Below are 7,327 nucleotides of genomic sequence, written 5' to 3'. Positions count from 1 at the left end.
ACCCAACTAAAGAAACCCTCTAATAGAGCAAGAATTTTCATGAAAGCCGATATCCGCGTCAACCTAGAAGTGGACGTATTCTAGAAGAATTTATTGTTGGGCTACGTTCGTTATGCATAGCTCGACAACTAAATTAGCGCAATCAATGCGCTTGTCTATGTCTCCCTTTCTATGTGTTTTTCATTGCGCTGATTTACTTGTTCAGCCAGTGTTATAGCGTAACGTCGCATATCAGTGCGCACCCAGTGCGCGCATTCCGTTTGTTACAGATCAGGTGATCCCTGTCTATATAAGTGCACTGTGAAATAAACAGTCATTCTTTTGCTTGTTGGAATGCTGCCTGTTCGCTCTATCGCACTGGCGACGAGGATGGGATATGCCCGCTTCCACTAGCTCAGTGCTGAAGCAGTATCATAGACAGTCGGCGGTCGACAGCCACGGAAAGGAAGGCGGCGGCAGCCCTGGCCCGGAACGGTTGAAATCGTCGGTACCACAGCAACGAGTCAACGCAGTCATCGGGAGAGCGAACCGATAAGTATACAGTCACTTCACTGGAAATGGCGCGACTGGGGAAGCTAGACGAGTACGACGAGAAGGATCAGAATTTTGAATCCTATTTAGAACGCTTTGAGCATTTCGTCACTGCAAACGATATGAAAGAGGAAAAGAAGCTGGCCGTATTTCTGAGCGTGATAGGACCACGAACGTAGGAGGTGCTCAAAAATTTGGTAGTACCCGCCGTTCCTGGGGACAAATCCTTCGAAGAAGTGACAGTGCTGTTGACGAAGCACTATAGCCCAAGCTGTTCTGTCATCGCCGAGCACTGCAAATTTAACAAGCGAGCACAAGAGGAACAAGAAAGCGTCGAGGATTTCATAGTGGCCTTAAAGCATTTAGCAAGGAAGTGCGATTTCGGTCTGTTCCTGCAAGACGCACTGCGAGACATATTAGTGGCAGGCATAAGACGCGAAGAAACGCCACTCGCCTTGTTTGCTGAAGACAGTTTAACCTTTGAAAAGGCGTGCAAGATAGCCTTGGACCGGGAGCAGGCTGCGCGACAAACAGCGTTACTACATGCAGAAGGCAAGGAAGCGACGCTGCATGCCATGGCGATAAGAGTTCAGGGAACTGAAAAGAAATTGAAGCTTCGGAAATTCAAGGACGTCAAGCGAATCTGCGAAAGATGTGGCAAGGCGCATGCCGCTAGTGTTTGTTGGTATAAGAATGTCCAGTGTCACAGCTGTTCACAAATCGGCCATTTACAGAAGATGTGTCCCAGCAAGTGCAGAGAACTAAAAACTGCGAACGTGGTGGACTGCTCTGATAGTGACTCTGAATTAGATGTGTACCATGTTATTAACACAGTTCGTTCTGGATACGAAGTGCAAGTAAACGTAGAAGGGAAAGACATCTGCATGCAGATTGACACGGGAGCTGCTGTAACCCTAATTCCTGAGAGTGTTAGGCTGAACGCATTTCCTCATGTCAAGTGCGAGCCATCGCGAGTCATCCTAAGAACATACACTGGGGAACCCATTCCAGTGAAGGGGCAATGCAACGTTATCATTACGACAGGAAAGCAGTCTTTACGACTGCCAGTTATCATTGTCAAAGATCACGGCCAACAGCTTCCACTGCTGATGGGGCGAAATTGGCTCGAGATGCTAGGGCTTGACTGGAAAAGTGTGTTGTCCGTAAATGTAAGCGACGCTAGCAAGGTGGAAGCAGTGAAACAAAAGTTCCCAGTGGTGTTTTTTAAGCAACCCGGAGTAGTAAAGAACTACCAAGCAAGGATAGTTCTTAAACAGAACTGTACGCCAGTCTTTGGCAAGGCCAGAAACGTTCCATATGCGCTACGAGATAACGTAGAAAAGGAGCTCGAAAGGCTGCAAAAAAGCGGAGTTATACGCCGCGTGATGCAAAGCGATTGGGCAACGCCAGTGCTTGTGATTCAGAAAAAAGATGGCTCGCTGAGATTGTGCGGGGACTACAAAGTAACAATAAATCCCGCGCTAAAGACCGACCACTACCCATTGCCTCGTCCGGAAGACTTGTACTCTGCAATAGCGGGTGGCAAGGTGTTTTGTGTGCTGGATCTTTCAGCCGCGTATCAGCAGATTCCGCTCGCTACCGAGTCCCGACCACTGCTAACCATTAACACGCACATGGGACTTTTCGAGTTCCAGCGGTTGCCGTTTGGTGTAGCCAGCGCGCCAGTCATTTTTCAGTCATTCATGGATGAGGTGCTCAAGGGCATACCGCACGTAGGTTGCTACATAGATGACGTCATTGTGTCTGGAAAATTTCACCGACTGCCAAAAGACGTTGGAACTAGTTCTGCGGCGGCTTAATGATTACAACGTGACTCTGAAAGAAGAAAAGTGTCGTTTTTTTCAGGACACCGTGACTTATCTAGGTCACACTGTGTGCGCTGACGGTATCTATCCCACGGAAGAAAAGATAAAAGCGGTCACGGAAGCGCCAGAGCCCACTTGTCAAACAGAGCTAAAGGCTTATCTAGGCATGTTAAACTTTTACGCAAAGTTTTTAAGCAACATTGCCTGCGTGGCAGAACCATTGTATCGTCTGTTGCGCAAGGGCGAAAAGTGGTCGTGGACACGGGAGTGTAGCGAAGCTTTTGCTGCTACGAAGCAGTTGCTTGTGAAGAGTACTGTGCTCACCTTTTACGACGTAGCGAAACCAATTGCTCTGTCATGTGATGCTTCGTCCTATGGTTTGGGTGCTGTTCTTTTTCATGAGACTGCAGAGGGACAAGAGAGGCCAGTGGCGTTTGCGTCTAGAACACTTGCATCAGCTGAGAACTATGCTCAGGGTGAGCGGGAAGCATTAGCACTGATGTTTGGGCTAAAAAAAATTTCACCGCTACTTGTATGGAAGAGAGTTCACTCTTTACACAGACCATCAGCCACTGCTCGGAATATTAGGCCAAGACAAATCTGTGCCTACCCTTGCGGCAGCTCGAATGCAAAGATGGGCAATGACGGTGGCAGCATATAGGTATAAACTAAAATATCGAAAAGGAAGAAACGTTGAAGTGGCTGATGCTCTGTCCAGGCTACCACGGCGTATTGTAGCGGCCGACGAGCCTCCCGAGTCTCTTGCTTTTTGACAGCATGCCACTAAAATCTGATGACGTGGCTAAAGCTACCAGACGTGATCCCACCTTATCTCGCGTGACACACTTCATTCTAAATGGCTGGCCTTCGCAGTGCTCCGAAGAGTTGAGACCATTTTATTCACGTCGCGATGAGCTATCAGTAGAGCAAGAATGCATAACATGGGGATCACGGGTGATCATACCTGATATAAGCTTCGGCTAATAGTTTTGCATCAATTGCATGAAGACCACCCGGGAGCTAGCCGCATGAAAGCGCTCGCAAGAAGCTTTGTTTGGTGGCCGGGTCTCGACCTTTCGATTGAGAGCTACGTTCGACAGTGTCGGGTGTGTCAGGCCGTTCAGAACGCGGCTTCACCTGTTCCCTTGCAGCCATGGAATTATCCCACAAGACCCTGGCAACGCGTGCACGTGGACTATGCTGTAAAGGGCTCCCAGGCGTTGTTAGTCCTCGTCGACGTGTTCTCGAAATGGATCGAGGTCTGGCCTGTGTCATCCACTACTACTAACAAAACCATTGAAAAGTTACGTTGTGTGTTTGCAGCTTACGGTCTACCCGAGGTACTGGTGACTGATAATGGACCGCGATTCATTTCAGAAGAGTTCTCAACGTTCTTGAGTGTGAATGGTGTAAGGCATGTTAAGACGCCGCCGTATCATGCCGCTTCTAACGGAGCGGCCGAGCGTTTAGTGCAGACAACCAAACAAGCTCTGTTGAAGCAGGTCTTACATGACAGACTTAGCCACAAGAAGCATTCCTTCCTGGAGTGTTTGGACAGCTATCTTATGAGTTATCGGAATACTCCACACAGTACCACTGGCCAGACCCCGGCAGAATTGTTTTTGAAAAGACAACCACGGGTGAAGCTCTCTTTGCTTAAACCAGATTTTACGCGTTCCATGCGGGAGCAGCAACAGCGCATGAAAGAAACCCATGATGTGTCGCGTGGGGTTCCTCGATGTTTCTCTGTGGGGGACGCTGTGTGGGTGAAAACTGTGCGAGGTGAAAGCGTGTCGTGGGACGATGGTGTCGTGACGCAAGTTGTTAGTCCCGTTACCTATCTGGTGAAAGTGTCGCAGGCTGTGCGATTTACGCATGTGGACCACATCAGAGCCCGCTACGCAAGCTCGGGCTCCTCAAGCTTTCCGCCAGTACAAACTGCTCCTACAGCCTCGGAAGACACAGCTCATCCGTCTGCTCCGATGTCTAGTGGGCCAGTCGCCGTGCCACCTCTCGGGATTCCAGGCGCGAAAGAGTCTGCAAATCAGCAGCTTCCGGTACATGAATCGCCCCCGCCCGGAACAGCTGCCCCCGGCTCTTCGAACCAGCCAGACCCTGCACCTACAGCCGAGCTGCCAATTCTTCGTCGTAGTGCCCGTGTGCGACATCCCCCGAACAGATACCAACCCAGTGACTTTCGAAGTTAATCTAAGGGGGAAGAAGTGTTATAGCGTGACGTCGCATATCAGTGCGCACCCAGTGCGCGCATTCCTTTTGTTACAGATCAGGTGATCCCTGTCTATATAAGTGCACTGTGAAATAAACGGTCATTCTTTTGCTTGTTGGAATGCTGCCTGTTCGCTCTATCGCAGCCAGTAATATTTACGAGCGAGTGTTCATGTATATGACTAAGTCATCTGAACGAACTGGTGCGCGAAAAAACAATTATGCATTTTTTGCGCTCCGGCATTTCGGGTGGCTAACTTTTACATTTCTTGACTCTTCTGGAAAGTGACCACTTGCAGACGTTTCGATAATAATGTGACATTATAGTCGGTGACAACATAGCAACACAACAGAGTCTTCACGCGCAAAAAACGCGCTGCGCCTTCCCTTGGCCTCCGAGTGAGATGCGAGCCCGCTACAGTCCCCTCACAGCTTATTGACTTTGCTCTGATATTGAGAGGGGCAAACGGTGACCAGCTAATGTCACCTTCTGCACCAAGCATTATAAACAGTCATGTATTGTTAACCAAATAAATAAAATTATAAATAAATAAATAAACGTGGCAGCTTTCAGTAGTGGTGCCAGGCTGTAGTAAACAGCGGAGCTGGTGATTGACTTAGCCTCTTCCAGGTTTTACTCGGCTTGGCTAAGTTTCGCTAAGAAATGATAAGTCCTACTAGGCACGGTATTCCGAATCGGCTCGCGGCCGACGCGCAGATTCTCGCTTGACCGCGCGACGCGCTTCAAGATGAGCGGCTTCTTCTTCGGGTGTCCGTATCTTCTTTGGTCGTCCCATGTCAAGGCTACATGTACTCGCCACAGAGTCAACGGGAGTTCTGCAGCCGTCGCGGCGGCTCCGAGCTTTATGTCGCCGGTGACGTCATGGACTAGCTGCGCCACCACACTTGTCGGTGCGTGGCTGGTCAAAACGAAAGTCCCTAGCTTTCCTGCTAATACATAGGGACTTTCGCCGAAAGCTGCCGAGCCGCCAGAGGCGCCTACTGCAGTCACGGACACCGCGCGCGTTCGGCGCGAACGCGGGGAAATGCGGAAACGTGGGCGGCGTCGGCAGCAGCTCTGAGCGTTGCCTCGTTGGTGCTGGTACAATTTATTTCTCTCTCTCTCGCTTTCATTTTAACGCGACAGCGTTAAGGGCTCCGTGTCGCAGAAAATCCGGCATCGTTGCCGGCGTCGGCGTGAATGTCGGCGTCCGTGGTACTAAAAATCATCCCTAGCCACCATGACCGCGCAGGCCCTCCGCGTGGCGCAAGGTGTAAGCGTAGGAGAAAATCATCCCGAACCACTTCGACCGCGCAGGCCCTCCACCTGTTGCACGGTTTCAGTGGACAAAAATTGAATTTCTCACAGTGAAATCTGTTCGAAAAATCGTAAAGCAAATCTTAGCCACAACCTACAGACATGCTGGAGTCGGATTGTAATTTGAATGTACGAGAAAAGATAATTCTGTCACGAGGAAACTCAAACACAAACCCCTTTTCCAGCACTTCTGCCATAGCAACACTATGCGCTCGGGTAATTTACTTGCAAAAATGTTATCCAGATGGTGCTCGCATCATCGGCAGGTTAGGGAGCCTACATGCAAGTGCTGTTTTGCATGTATACAGGCTCTCTACGGCAGGTAAAATTGGGACTTCGCCTGCCTAATGCGTTTCGGACACGCGCGCGCGTCGGGCAATAGCAAACAATTATTAAAATAATGAAAAAGATGCTAGGGCCTTCACATTTTAATATAAGACGGCATATATTGGCCCTGGAAAAACGTATTCCCCGCAACGCACTTTTGTTTAAAAGTGAAGCCGATCTTAAGGGCATCGGTGTAAGCTCGGTCTTTGTAAGGTGGCTTTCCCACGTTCTGTGTTGCGGTGAAGCCCATTGAAACAAAAATGCGATGCTAACGGGGCCCGATAACGCTATCGCGTTCCACTCTTAAAGGCGAAGCTTAAGCGTCTTCCATTTTTTCTCTTTCCCTCTCCCGAGCATTGTGCGAGCCACGCGCATGCTCTCCTTTCTGCTTAACGTCCCATGTCAAGGCAACATGTTGTGGGTATCCTCGGGTCCCATGACCACCGCACGCGCAGCGAACGTCGCGTCAGACGCATGCGCGCCAGGGAGAGTTGGGAGAGGGGAAACTTTCCTTCCGCGGGTGGCGCACGGGAATCGCAAGCGCTATCAGCGCCACCGGGTGGGTCACGTGAGATCCCGCTGACATCGCCCGGGTCTCTTTTTGATCCCGAGCAAGCGGCGATAGCGGAAGTCTCCACTGCCGCTCCCGTATTTCCGCACGTGGTTAGTCAACCGCGTTCTTATATTGACTGACTAACCGCATGTTGACTAACCGCACGTGGTTAGTCAACCGCGCCCGTATTCCCCAGTTGATAAATCGGAAGCCCTTCTTTACGTAGTGTATTATTCTCTTCGAGGGAACCCCTAGTGATGTCAACTATAGCTAGCTGGCCTGCTCGAAGTGTTGCAGTCGTAATAAATGCTTTCCGAGTGCACACGTGGTTGTCTATTGTTTCCTCGAGTTTGTACCGGACCGCGGTTGATGGGCAGGCATTCGCCAAACGCGCGGTTCGGCGTGCCGAGGCAGAGAGCCGTTGGCATTCCCCCCTATCCCGACATTGTGCACGGCACGGAATGAGGCGAAGCACACGCCACTCCGCGAGGTGATTGCTAGGCAACCACCTGTGACTCATCGCTCAGCGATGTTTTTTCGGTCGAC

The 7,327-nt window shown here is 50.3% G+C and overlaps 1 pseudogene; it reads left to right on the top strand.

The window, feature by feature from the left end:
• Positions 1–324: 324 nt before the first annotated feature.
• Positions 325–4,564, top strand: LOC119431470 (uncharacterized; annotated as a pseudogene).
• The last annotated feature ends 2,763 nt before the right edge of the window (positions 4,565–7,327 follow it).

This window comes from Dermacentor silvarum, chromosome 10 (assembly GCF_013339745.2).
Source record: "Dermacentor silvarum isolate Dsil-2018 chromosome 10, BIME_Dsil_1.4, whole genome shotgun sequence".
Classification (NCBI taxonomy): domain Eukaryota; kingdom Metazoa; phylum Arthropoda; class Arachnida; order Ixodida; family Ixodidae; genus Dermacentor; species Dermacentor silvarum.
This window is presented reverse-complemented; position numbering and strand designations above follow the sequence as displayed.